The sequence below is a fragment of the Corythoichthys intestinalis genome, chromosome 13 (genome assembly GCF_030265065.1).
Source record: "Corythoichthys intestinalis isolate RoL2023-P3 chromosome 13, ASM3026506v1, whole genome shotgun sequence".
Taxonomy (NCBI): Eukaryota; Metazoa; Chordata; class Actinopteri; order Syngnathiformes; family Syngnathidae; genus Corythoichthys; species Corythoichthys intestinalis.
Window position 1 is genome coordinate 1,462,426 of NC_080407.1, and position 14,821 is coordinate 1,477,246.

The 14,821-nt window shown below is 43.2% G+C and overlaps 1 protein-coding gene across 6 annotated transcripts in view; it reads right to left on the bottom strand.

Moving 5' to 3' along the window:
• Nucleotides 1-14,821, bottom strand: part of syt1a (synaptotagmin Ia) — an 83,973-nt gene that overhangs the window by 53,676 nt on the left and 15,476 nt on the right. The window contains exon 2 of one of the 6 annotated variants that reach the window (XM_057853777.1): nucleotides 5,635-5,749. The gene's annotated coding sequence lies outside the window, so the exon portion shown is untranslated. Of the gene's footprint in view, nucleotides 1-5,634; nucleotides 5,952-14,821 lie in introns of those variants that run through there. The other 5 variants (XM_057853778.1, XM_057853780.1, XM_057853776.1 and 2 more) reach the window with 5 other exon arrangements.

Sequence of the window (14,821 nt, forward strand, 5' to 3'; positions counted from 1 at the left end):
ATTTTTTTAAATAGTGCACGGCGTTGATGGGAGAAATATAGTGTGACCCGAAATGGATCCACGTATTGTGATGACTGCCTTTGAGATGTATGAATTTTTTTGGGACTGACTGTACAACTCCTTATACTGTATCAACTTCTTGTTTACCACCACTCTGACGCCTGCTGCCTCGTAGCCATAGTAACTATTATAACATTTACTGCTGAGACTGCAAAACATGTTAATCAACCATTTTTGGACACGGGGGTCATCTCCTAAGGGGTTGAGCAAAGACATGTTAAGATTACCATTTTTGGGCAGGCAGCACGTCTCCTGAGAGGGGGGGGCCGGCCACCCCTGCTACAAGAGCTGGGACATTTCCCAACCCCGTTGGAGTCAGCCGTGGATAACGTACGAATCGCCCGGCCTTATTACACTGCCAGCTCGACCAGGGCGTTGGCTCTCCAACCTTTTGTCAACGGTAAGAGTTTTCATTGCTAGGGAATATCTTGTGTGCTTTAATGGTAGCGCTGGGATTTTAGAAGTGACAATCTAGATCTAGCGTTATTGTTATTACATGCTGTGCTTGTTTTTGTGGGATTGTAATCAATAAACATCATATATTTCGCAAAAGTGTGCCTGTTACAGACTCACTGCGAACCCGGAAATTTCGGAAAACAGGCGTCTTGGTGGAATACCTTTCACAGATGCAATTTTTTTTAAGCTTTGCAATGTGTATTTCACAAGAATATGAGTTGGTTTGTAATTTTCCTTTAATGACGAAATGTCAATTTCAGAACATTCTGACCTAATGACCTACTATTACTCTGGGTGACTTCTGACTCATTTTCCCCATCATATTCCAAATCTTTTCAGGCTCCGAATCACTCGGCGGCTTCAGTGCCGGATGTAAAAGGGAATACACCGACCCGGCCTCCATCACGTGATGCTCAATGACGTCGGCGTACGCCGCTAAAGAGGATCGATGTCGCGATCGATACGCCGACGAGGAGCGCGTCCTCAGGCCGATCAGATAAAGGCAAAAGGCGAGTCGAGTAAAGAGCGGCCGAGGTCAGAAAAGCAGGAACCGAAAACCTGTTTTGGGTTAAAGCACATGCCTCGCCTGGCGTCGCCGCGCCTACTAATTGTCAAACATATTCAATTATGCCTCAACCTGCTGGACCCTCCAAACCAAATTGTGCTCGCTTAAGCTCTTTTGTGCGTGGAGTAGATAATTGCTTTCTGGGAAATGCGGCATCCAAGAAAGAGGCTTTTATAATTAGTGTCATCTTAAGGAGGGAAAATTGGGCGAGAAAATGAACAATGTGGATGCTCGAGTTGTCGCACGATTCCAAAGAAACGCACGCGGGAGCCCTGATTGCACGCTCACTCGCTCGCATTGTTGGAGAGCAAACACGCTCATTTGCGGATTAAAAATAACGCACAATATGACAACAACATCAATTTGATGTAGAGGGGCCAACGGACAAATGTTCAATAACACCGACACAGCATTGGTCAGGCACAAAAGTCTCGGAGGGTCTAACGGCAGTTTGTGTGGCTGCCATCCTTTTGAAGGAGAGTACCTTTTCTTGTACGTAGCCACCGTCTCACTGTTTGCATTACTCTAACACACTTAATATAATCCATCAGGGAATAGTGCCTTTTCTCGTATTTACTGTTTGTATTACTCTAACACACTAAATAGCACTTATTAGTTTAAGGAAAACAAGCAGAATATAGGGCATAAGAGATAAATAACGCCTTCTTATCACGGAAAACCAACGTGTGCGTCATGCAACTGACTGAGCAAGATTGACGCTGACGAGCCCTCTCGCAATCAGTTCTCCCGGGCAGTCCAGAACAAATGGCGGGACACTCTGTCTCAACACAAGGAGCATCGGAGAACGGCCGATATCCAACTGATAACACAACTGACAAGACTCCAAGAGCCCCTTTGACGCTGAGATGGCAAAATCCACAACCCTGATTGCCCGGACAACAGTAACTCCCGAATCCTCCAGTCCAATCCACAAACAGACAATAATCCCAAACACACCCTTCCTCCTGCCCGCGGCCCGCCCCGCGAGAGCTTTCAAAAGATTGAATGTTTAACTAAGCGTTGTCATTTTTTCTCTTGAACCTTTTGTCGACTTCGTATATGGTGACCTTGGAACGAGTCTGCCTCCTCGCCTTCTGTTTGATCGCTGTCGACCCGAATAAATTGTCAACTTGTTCTCGGGGAGTCTTCTTTAACCATTTCAAAATGGAGTCAGTACAAAGCATTAAGACTAAGGTGAACGCGCCGAGTTTGCCTTGTTGGCCGGATTGTCGGGGTCTCGCCGGCCCGGGCCGTTGGAGCCGCTCCGGCGCGGGTCCGGCGGTTTGGCTAGCGCGATTCCGGCGGTCTGGCAAGAAGGCCAGATTCCTTCACTTTTATGCAAAATAATATCCCGAAATTTCTTAAAATGGCATGAGCTAGTATAGTATTATTAGTATTATATTATATTAGTACTACATAGTATTATGGTACTGTAGGTTTTTGTGTCATGTCGTCAATAAACCAAAGTCACCGACTGAGCATAAAAGAGCTTAACGTTGTTAAATATCACAAAACTGCCATCCATCGCCAGCAAAATTTATGTGACCGTGCAAAATGACAATGAAAGTTGTGTGAAATTGGCACAAGAAGTGATTCATACGAGGACCCAATACACAAACACACAGCGGGGGGCTCGAAACAGTCCATTAGTGTGGCATATTAAATGAATGTCAGAAACGTGCCGCCGTAATCCGCTCTTCACTACCTCTCCCAGGTGCATCCTGGGTAATTTGTTTCAAGGCGGATCCGGGCGGGGGCGAACGGCGTCAAGGGTATGTGGACTGATGTTTTCACGGCGACGGAATGACAGGATGTGGATTTACACTAAAGCGCAATCCCGATCCTTTCGGCCGGAAAATTTGATTCCCTTGACGTGCCGTGATTTAAATTACGAGTTTTTGAGTTATGAGTGTGACAGTGGACAGGATTAAACTTGTATTTTAAGATTCCACGCTGGACCACAGAAATAAATTGAAAGAATTTTGACAGTGGCGTTACGATTGTTGATGAAGAGCGCGCCGAGAGACGGTTTCGGAATATCGATGTCAATCTTCAAGGCGCTCTCCTGATCTTTTCACCCGGAACATTGCGATTCCGCCGCGTTCCCAAATTGCAGTCACGACGCGACGGCGGACGAGGTGAGGACGGCTGAATATTATGCACGCGGCGTTCCGCCAGGAGAGCACAAACCCGGCGCGGGACGCATCTGTAATGGGATCTGTTCCCGGGCGGATAAATGCGCCGGTTCGAGATGGGCGATTAGCCTCCGTTTGGAGTTTGAAGAGAGCGCGGAAGGGGGAAAAAAAAAAAAAAAAAGGACGATGACGAAGATAACCGCGGCGCTCTGACTTCCTCTTGATAGCCTAACGGTGTGACGGATGTTTTAATTGCTGCTAACCAAGGAAGCGACGAACCGTGGAGGGTAAAAACACCTGGTGGGGGCGCCGTTAGCATCAGAGGAGATGAATAGTTTACAGTTGAAAAAAACAGCTCACATTCTGTCTCTTTTTTTTTTTCGGATACTCTTGATGCTAAGTGTACTTAAAAAATATATATATTTACAATAATTAATAATAATGATGTACAATACATTTTTGATTAAAAAAAACAAGTAAATATAATCTATTAAAAAAATAGGGCTGTCAAACTTAAAATTTTTAATCGAGTTAATCACAGCTTAAAAATTATTGAATCGTAATTAATCGCAATTCAAACCATCTAGAAAATATGCCATATCTCTTAATGTTTTCATTTTAATAAAATTTGTAAAATTTTCAAAATAAAAAAAAAAAGAACTAGTAGCTCGCCATTGTTGATGTCAATAATTACACCATGCTCATGGTGCTGAAACCCGTAAAATCAGTCGCACCCAAGCGCCAGCAGAGGGCGACAAAACACCAAAAAACACAAGTAACAAGTGGACATGACACTGTGCTGTTATTTTAATCTATTTGAGCAGGAAATGTGTGTTAAATGCGTCAAATATTTTAACGTGATTAATTAAAAGAAATAATTACCGCCCGTTAACGCGATAATTTTGACAGCCTTGAAAAAAAAAAAGCTGATTATTTACATTAAATCACGGGTGCCCAATCCCGGTCCTCGAGAGCCCCTATCCAACTTGTTTTCCATGTCTCCCTCCTCTAACACACCTGAATCAACTAATCAGGATCGTTAATAATGCTATATGGCGGCCTATGTATTGCACCATGTACACTTCTATTAACTTACACCAGCTGAACAATTAGGCGATTAATCCGCAACTTTGCCATCAAAACCCGCCATCAATTCCGCCATATTGGCAGACTATTGAACACGTCTTACAGCGCTTCCATCTCGCGCCTGTTCAATTATGCTAATGGTTACATATAGTACAAATGACCCGAGCTGGTTATTAGTCGCCTCAATTAGTCGACATGTGTACGACGGAGGGGGGAGTCGAGGGCGACTCGGCTGTCCGATGGTGATAAGTGAGGCCGGGGGGCAAGATGTTGTTGTTTGGGGGTGTTGCGCACAATCAATGTCACGCCGCTTTGCATATTTGTGTGTGGTAAAACAAAGGAACACACGTTCGACGTTCCAAAGGGATTGGACATCGATCACCGTCAATGGTAGTGAAAGAGTGAAGAGACCCGGTTGTAATTATGTGCGAGCGCTGGTGAGTGAGTCACAGCTATAGTAAATATTCAAATGTGGCATCGTTATGTAACGGCTGTCCTCGAGAAAGGAGCTCGTGCGCTGTCCGGGGTCCTGAAATGACGTTGTGGGATGGAGATGACAGCTGAGACCCACCCCAAGGCAAAGAATCCCCCAGCCCCGCCCCTTCAGAAGGAGCCATTTAGAGCACAGAAGGGCAAACATAAAGGAATGCTTTTTTTGGGGGGGTGGGGGGTATTTTCAGATGATAAATAGATAATAAAGTAAACCAATACTTTCTCTGTGATAAAGGAATCAACAAAAACACAGCCTCAAAAGAGATAAATAATATTGTTGAAAACATTACACGGGCAAAGATCGGGCAGAATTTTTCCATCGAGGTTGTGTCAAGGTCATAGCAATTTCTATATCTGAGCAAAAAAAGTTCCTCCATGATTTTAAGAAATAATGGTTTTCATTGTAAAAATGGACTTTTTTTCGTGGAAAAGATTAAAAGTGACATCCCAACCACGTGCCCAAAGGGGTGGGGCTAAACTGCTTGTCATCCAAGATTTGCTATGATATACCATGATCCCTGAACCATCAGGTACGGCGTTTCACCAAACAATTATCTTCCTAAAATCCGATACTGAATTTGCCAATGTTTGTGTGCGCGAAAAAAAAAAAAAAAAAAAAAAAAAGCCCAAAAAGTAAGCGAAGGAAAAGCGCCTGTTACTTTACCACACACGGCTAAAACCGCTCCTTTTGGGGGATTGACTCCTTTCCAGTAATCCCGTCATACCCAATCTGACACCTGTCACCGCGCCCGCCTCCCTCTTACGGTTTCCAGCAATCACGACCTTGCGCGTGCGTGCGCGCGCGCGCGGGCGGACTCGTGCGCGTCACATAGCGTCCTACCTGGCAGCAGTCTCGTCTTCCCGGGAGCGCTGGCTGGCTGACCGTTTGTCTTGTTCCCACTTTCCGGAATGAGGGCTCTGCGCGGGGTGCCGGGGTCAAGTCGCGAGGGCCGCTCTATGCAAACGAAAGCCAAACGTCAGCAATGAAAAGCGCTCGGAAAGCCACGACGACGGCCGCTGCTGCTGGAGAAACGCTCCCGACGGCACACTTCAGCATCCAGCCAGCGAGCGAGCGGCTGCCTCTTCAGCCTCTCTCTTTCTCTCTCTCTCTCTCTCTCTCTCTCTCTATCCGTCCGTGACACTCTCTTCCCGCCCACCTACTCAAGCCCCCCGCGCATGCACGCGCACACAAACTGGCTGTCTTCTTCTCCCGTCAGACAAAACGCACATATCCCACCGCATCCCAGCGCTGGCTATTTCTGATTTTCTCCCACCCACTCGCACCCTCTGCACTGTGAAAACAACAATCACTGGGTTAGCGTGTGTGAAAATGACGCCACGTGCACCCCCTCCTAGCACAAACGTATCGATAGCGCGCCCACTCGAAGCAAGCATTAGCCGCGGGAATGATTAGAAAACGGTGGAGCAACACGTGGCGACAGATAGGCCAATATTTAGAGGAATATATTCTTTATCCTCTGCCATTCATTTTCTGGAGCGCTTATCCTAGAGGCTATACCAGCTAACTCTGGACAGGGGGCAGAGTGTCTTTTTTCATTTTAAAATGGATTCATTTTTTTAAAATCATTGCATATTAAAGAGACATTCTGGGGGGGAACACTCTCAATTTCAAGAGCACAAATTCCTTACCGTCTTGCTCGGGTGTATTTTTGGTCACCGGGCGGATAATAATAAGCAGAGAAAGTGGCAGCCGTCGCGCATAATAGAAAGTGTCAGGTAGATGCGCGTGCGATACGGTGGAAGAAAAAGGACAGGCGATGGGGGGGTTGAGCGTACATGCGGACGCGTGTCAGGGTAAATAAAGCTCAGCTCAGTGTGGGAGATGCACAACATCGTGGAGTGCCATCGGGGGACAAAGCAAACACGGATGCCTGCAAATGGCACCAATATTTGAGCAGGAAAAAAAGTTCAACTCATTGAACGTTCATTCATTCACCCCTCCCAGTCAAAAGGAATTGGACGACTAGCGCCGTCAATGGCACTGAAAGATGAGCCAAGTCATCCCATTCCATTGGTTTTGTGGCATTTGCCTGGTCTGCGCTTCACTTCACTGTTCCCAAAATGCCAGTGCCATTATCCATAATGGCCCCACCACTTCTTTTAGAAGCCCGGCCACGGTTACGTCTTGTTCACCGTCTTTTTGTCGGAACGTCAACGCGCAATTTCTCTTTAGCTTTCTATCTCGCTGAGTTCCTCCCCGAGGGAATCGAATGTACTCCCACAGGTGGATTGTCTGACGCAATATTTAAGCTCGTTGCTAAGCTACCGCCTCGTGTGACTTGGCATTACGAGGACTGTAGTCATAGGCGGATCTACTATTCAGGCGAAGTAGGCGATCGCCTTAGGCCCCCAACCAGTCGGGGGACCCCCAACCAGCTGCCCTTGCCCCAACAAGCAAGGGATTGGGCCACCAGAGCCAGCAGCATGTATAATTATGTCAGCATACCAAACTAACGAATAACAAAACAAAAAAGAAAGCCATTTGAATGCTGCATTTTTATTATTTCTCCCCAACAAACACGCACTAATTGCTGTTCCACGACGACGGACTGAGTATCAGTCGCTTAGCTTCATTTAGCGCCGTTTAGCTTCGCTTAGCTCCGCTTAGCTGTTCGTTAGCTTCACCCAGCTCTCCCGCGTTTTTCACGCCACTAAGCTCGCTATTTTTACAGCTCACTTGCTACTTTGCAAGTCAGCTATCGTTTTTTTCGAACACATGAGTGAACGTGCTCTCCATGAGAGCCAAAGTGCAGTGAAGGAGACGTTGAAAACAGGCCGCTTATGCCTCTTTTGACTTTCTTCTTCTTCACACCAAACATAAAATACACGACAGCACACCCTGTGGCGAAACAATGCAGTACAGTTCCTATCAGTCATACAATAACACTCAACAGCTGGTTAACAGCATTTGCTAACGAAAAAAAAATTAAATCTATTAGTGACACCACAAGCAATGACGAAGAATGTTTTTTTTAACAGAGTGTAAAGCTTTCGGTTAGCGGTTTAGCGAACGTACCTCCGGTGAACATTTCAAAATAAAAGCACGTTATGTTCGTCATATAAATAACGATTTCTGGAGTTAATCCCACATACTTCAGAATTAATATTACAATATGTAGAGTAAATACTACAGAATACAGATTCTAAACTAAGAATAGCTTTCAAAAGAGACTCTTTATGACAAATATGATTGGCAATGAATAATTATTATAATTATTATACTACCATTATATATAGTAGTATACTATAATAATAAAAAAAAATTTTAAGAATTGTTTTGAATCATGTTGGAAAGGCAAAATCAGTGTTCTGAATCTGTGTACTTTCCATTCTTTTGCACTAGTAAAAGCTGTCAGCATTTAACCTCATTGTTTATTTATGATTAATTATTGTTATTTACATGATTATTTGTACTTTGATAAAGAATTTAAGTGTTCCAAAATGGTTTTGTGAATTAATAAGCGTCAACTAAAATTTCATTGCTAAATTAGTGTAACGGGTACACAGAAAGTGTATCCGTTGTAGCACGTGGAAACCTCCCCGCCGATTCCTTCATGTAAGGTCGCTAACGGCTGCGCCGTTGGCTCGAGCTTTATTGGCGCAGTGGTTACCGTCCTTGCCTGCCGCCAGATTTGTCGCGGCGCGCGGGTTCGCGTCCCAGCCTAGTCAGAGGTGGGAGCGGAACGCGGGGCGGCACAGATCAGACTCGGGTTACATTAGTAAAAAAAAAAAAAAAGAAAAGAAAATTATTAGATTACTCGCCTAATCGTAAAACTAGTTGGCTAACTAATCAGGAGAAAATTTGTCGTTTAGGGCAGCCCTAGTGTACCGGAACATCTTTCCTCGACACCCTTCTCACCTTTTTAACCCCTGACCCATGAAGAGGGCCCCTGTGCCATATGTTCGCCTTAGGCCCCAAAATTGCCAAGTACGCCACTGACTGTAGTCGCGTGCCGTCATGTCACCGTCTAAATGGAAATTCCTAGCTAAAACAATAACTTGTTTTCACGAGAAGCTAATTTAGCGTAGCCGCCATTTGGAAAAAAATCGGCTATGAATCCTAACTTAGCGGGAAACGGGATGGAAATCCGCGTGAAGTGATTGACGGAAATCTCTTCTGCATTTGTTCCTCCAATCGCCTCCTCCCCCGCTAGCATTCTCGCTGACAGGAAGCCGCCGCTGTCGCCGCCGCCAACAGCTGACAGGCTCGCTGCCGGATAAGTGGCTGTTGAAATATGGAAGTATTCACAGGCATCTTTTCAGCAGGCACAGGTGCGCCTTTTCAAGCACGCGCAGCACAACACCTGCTCGGGTCAGCGACGCCGACGCGCAGATGTTCACCTCGCGTCGAACGCCAAAAAGTTTCTGTTTTTTAAAGGAACGGCGAACGCTCGGCCAATTGGCGGAACGTCCGGAACGCATGAGACTCTGTTCCCGGAGACTCAAGTGGGGGTGGGATTAGCTTGGATTTGGGGAGAAAGTAATTACGCCTACCCCCGCGGTGGGTGGCGTAATTTAATTAGCTCGGCGACCTCGGTGTCTGCCCGGCAACAAAATACAGCCGTGGTCTGGAAAGAACAGAACCTTTCGATTGTTCATGAAAAGAACTACCGAAGAATGGTAGAAAATGTACTTATGGGCGCATGAATATCAGATAAGATGCGTGCTGACGTCCGACAATTGACTGACACAAATTGAGTTTTGGTTAGTGAAAAAGATGACTTTTTCTCGTAGGCACCGTCTAACTTTTTGCATTATACTAACACACTTAATATAATCAGTCAGGGAATAGTATCGTTTCTCGTATTTACTGTTTGTACTACTCTTACACACCCAATATAAAATAAATAACACTTATACCATAGTTTAAGGAAAACAAGCAGAATATAGGGCATAAGAGATAAACAACGCCTTCTTATCACGGAAGCCCAGGGCGTGCGTCATACAACTGACTGAGCACGATTGACGCTAGAGCTGAAATGAATATTCGAGGAATCGTTTCATTTTGCCAGCTCTAAGCATCACTTTTAATGCGGGACAACGCGCTGGTGTCACGTGCAGAGAGGAAGAAACAATAAAAAAATTATATAACTTTTCTGCAGCCGACAGCCGCTACAAACTACACCGACGTTACTAAAAACTAGCCCGCATGATGCTACAGCGATAGCAGGTAGCATCTGATGCGTCTCATAGATATCACATGTATGTTGAACTAGATGCAAAATGACAGAGTCAGTGGTGTTAGTAAACAGCCGCCATCTTAAAGCAGTACACTTCTCAGCGCTAATAAGATTAGCGTTACTGTCACTCGCTCACGTACGTAACGTTAGCCCTGCGAAGGGCTAGGTTTCTATTAAGACCACTGTCGATGCGTGGCTAACATGTCTTATATACAGGCTTTATTTAATCTGTGAAAACATAGCGCTGTAGAGTGATGAGGGTGTAAAATGAAAATATGATAAAGCTAACTGTCAATTTTAGCTCAGTAGTCATTGCTGGATAAAACACCAAGTAGCACTGGTCCCTAATGTGTTCCAATACAGCAGGTATAATACCGTAACGTTGACAAAGAGTCACCCGCTTCGTTAAGTTGCAATTATTTCTTTTTTGGGAACTTGTGGAACGACAACAACAACAGGAAGGCAAGTCTCGTGCTCTCCCGCACCTCCCTCACCCCCGCACGTCACACGGTGCACTCAGGAACGCATGCAAATATCCCCGCCATATTATAACCTGATATGTTACAATTCATTTATTTTAAACACTGCAAAAACTCCAAAACCTATCAGGACTTACAGTTTAGACTAACTTAAAACTTAACCAGAATTTCAAAATGGCTTGACACAAATGGAAATTCAATTGAAACACGTGGGAAAACACTTAACTTTTAAGTGATGTGTGTTATCAAGCGTAATGGCATTTTTAGGTAAGAAATATATTAAGGCGGTCTAAATTATCGCATTAACGGGCGGAAATTAATTTTTTAAATGAATCGCGTTAAAATATTTGACGCATTTAACGCACATGCTACACTCAAACAGATTAAAATGACAGCAGTGTCATGTCCATTTGTTACTTGTTTTTTGTCGCCCTCTGCTGGCGCTTGGGTGTGACTGATTTTATGGGTTTTTCAGCAACCCGAGCCTTGTGTAATTATTGACATCAACAATGGCGAGCTACTAGTTTATTTTTTGGTTGAAAATTTTACAAATTTTATAAAAACAAAAACATTAAGAGGGGTTTTAGTATAAAATTTCTATAACCTGTACTAACATTTATCTTTTAAGAACTACAAGTCTTTCTATCCATGGATCGCTTGAAGAGAATGTTAATAATGTTAATGCCATCTTGTTGATTTATTGTTATAGTAAACAAATACAGTACTTATGTACAGTATATTGAATGTATATATCCGTCTTGTGTCTTATCTTTCCATTCCAGCAATAATTTACAGAAAAATATGGCATATTTTATAGATGGTTTGAATTGCGATTAATTACGATTAATTAATTTTTAAGCTGTGATTAACTCGATTAAAATTTTTAATGGCTTGACAGCCCTAAAAGAAATATATATATTTATATATATATATATAAACAGTGGGGAGAACAAGTATTTGATACACTGCCAATGGGTTTTCCCATTTCCCATTGTCAGTGTATCAAATACTTGTTCTCCCCACTGTATATATGTATATATATATATATATATATATATATATATATATATATATATATATATATATAAATATATGTATATTTTATAAGATCTAAAAGTTTTTGCAGTGAAAGCAGTGAATTGGTCTTTTTTTATTCTAGTCACATCTGAGAAGCAATTGTTGACTGTTTTCAAAGATGTACATCGAAAATAAAGACATTGATTGACTGAAAATGGTTCAATATTAGATGAAATGTCTTGTTTTCTCATGTATATTTATAATTGTTCCTTACCTAAAAATATGTTCTATCCAATTACTCGATTAATCGGTAGGATTTTCAGTCGATTACTCGATTACTAAAATATTCAATAGCTGTAGCCCTAATTGACGCACCAACTCTCGCAATCAGTTCTCCCGAACAGTCCAGAACAAATGGCACGACTCCCTGTCCCAACACAAGGAACACCGGAGAACGCCTGATATCCAACTGATAACACGCCTGACAAGACTCCAAGAGCCCCTTTGACGCTGAGGTGGCAAAATCCACAACCCTCGTTGCCCGGACTATGGTAACCTCTGAATCCTCCTGTCCACAAACAGACAATAATGTTTAACTAAGCGTGGCCATTTTTCCTCTGGAGCCTTTTGTTGACGTATGATAGGGTGACCTTGCCTCCCCGCTTAAGTGTTTCTGTTTCGCCTTGCCGTTTCGACCGCTGTCGACCTGAATAGATTGTCAATTTGTTTTCGGTGAGCCTTCTTTAAACCTTTCAAAATGGAGTCAGTACAAAGAGTTAAGACTAAGGTGAACGCGTGGAGTTTGCCATTCTGGCTGGATTTCAGCGGTCTCGCTGGACCCATGCTGGCGCAGATCCAACGAGCCGGGACAGCCGGGTCTGGCTAGAAGGTCAGATTTCTTCACTAGCTATCCAGGTAACGCACTGAAAAGTCAGGACAGAATTTTCCCTTTTGGTTTTCTCTTCCCGTCACGTACTTGGCGGTTCAGTCGGGGTTCAGCGCTCGTTTCCCGTGGCGTTCTCGGACTTGTTTAAGCCTATTTGGCTCGGGGTCGGCGTTTCTCGTGAGCTGAAACCCACAGAGAAAAGTCCAATTTATGTTCTGTGATTGGCTGGGATTTATCCAAAGTGACAGAGCGGATCGACTTCTTTTGCACAAAATTTAGTCTGGTGGCTGGCAGGGAATGATCACGTTTCAGTGCCAATGACAGCAAACGGTGGTGTAACATGTGTAGACAGATATTATGCCAAAATTCAGAGGCATTTATTCTTTATCATCTGCCAAGAAACTATATTTAGCTCAAGCAGGGGTGTCCAAACTGTTCCACATAGGGTGGGTTCGGGATTTCATTCCGACAAAACCAGGGTCTGGTGTCTTACAAGTGTAATCAGTTGGTCAATCAATTTTCTTATCAGCTCATTGCGTGCCGCTGACAGCGAAAGAGATGTTCAGTCAAAATGAATTGGACGACTATCACGTTTTGAATCACTGGCAAAATAAGCAAAATTTACCGTTTAATTTGAGACTGTTGCATTGTTAATTAGCTACATTGTGCTGCTGGCATAACACATTTGTTCTCCATTTCTCTTAAAAATACTTATCATCTATTCTGGTCCCTCCAAAAACACAATTTATTTTTAATAAGGAAAAATAGCACTCTATTATCAAAAAGCAATTAAAAAACATTAAAGCACCATTGAAGAGAATGTGAACAATGAAGTTGTTTTCTTAACCCTTTATTGCCAAATGTATCACATTTGATACACCTAAAATTTCATGATTTTGAGACTAACTCAGAATGTTGACAAAAAAAATGACGGATGCAAGTCAACTCATGCATCGGTGGGTTCCATGAGAAAAAAAAAACAGGATTTAGCAAGGGTTATAGATATTGGAGCGCTTATTACACATATTCATTTCGACTTTTCTTTTTACAAATGTGAAAAAAAGGTTTCATTCGGACCTTATTTTTCAAATTTTGAGATTCTCTGATAATTTCTACATGTTGCAGGTATTTAACGGTTAACATGTTATTGTGATAATAAAGAAGAGTTGCAAAAATACATATTTATACTCCTGGGAGTAAAAAGTGCATTTCTGAACGATGGATGAGACAAAAAAAAAAAAAAACTACAGCTATCGTATCTGTTCGTCTGTCGTTCGCTGGGCTCATGAAAACAAACGCATCGGCTTTATATTTTACGCCGCGTCTGTTTTGATATCAACTTGCCTGTTGAAATGTAAATTACAGCCAGCGTCTGCTTTCCCTCGGAAGCAATTTACCAGCCGTAACGTCTTGTTTTCGTTGGAAAGACGGCTAAAAGCATCATTGGAGCCGTTTGCCTCTTTCCCGGTCAAATGCCATTTAAGGATTTGTTTACTCGACATGCATTTGTTGAGCTTTTCCACCCCGAACTAGGCGTGAAGGTCTGGAAATGAAAAGGAAATTGAGACGAAGCGAAAGCATCAACCCAAGGGGCGTCTGCGAATCCCGCACCTGATGTACAATGAGCGCATCCATCACCGGACCCCCGCCGACTCCCGAACGCTCGCTCCGTCGCGCCGCGCGGCCAATTCTGCGTAATGAGCAATTGCGCTGCTGTCTTTTGTATTTTTTTCATTTGGCGTGCACGCACGCGCTCAGCGGGGATGCTGACAACATAAGAGTATCTGTGGCTGAGGTGGACCACGGGAAGGTGCCCTTTTGGTGAATATTCTCTTTAAATATATATTTTAATTAGGGCTGTCAAACAATTACAATTTTTAGTCGAGTTAATTACAGCTTAAAAATTAATCGCAATTAATTGCAATTCAAACCATCTCTAAAATATGCCATATTTTTCTGTAAATTATTGTTGGAATGGAAAGATAAGACACAAGACGGATATATACAGTGCCTTGCAAAAGTATTCGGCCCCCTTGAATCTTGCAACCTTTCGCCACATTTCAGGCTTCAAACATAAAGATATGAAATGTAATTTTTTTGTCAAGAATCAACAACAAGTGGGACACAATCGTGAAGTGGAACAACATTTATTGGATAATTTAAACTTTTTTAACAAATAAAAAACTGAAAAGTGGGGCGTGCAATATTATTCGGCCCCTTTACTTTCAGTGCAGCAAACTCACTCCAGAAGTTCAGTGAGGATCTCTGAATGATCCAATGTTGTCCTAAATGACCGATGATGATAAATAGAATCCACCTGTGTGTAATCAAGTCTCCGTATAAATGCACCTGCTCTGTGATAGTCTCAGGGTTCTGTTTAAAGTGCAGAGAGCATTATGAAAACCAAGGAACACACCAGGCAGGTCCGAGATACTGTTGTGGAG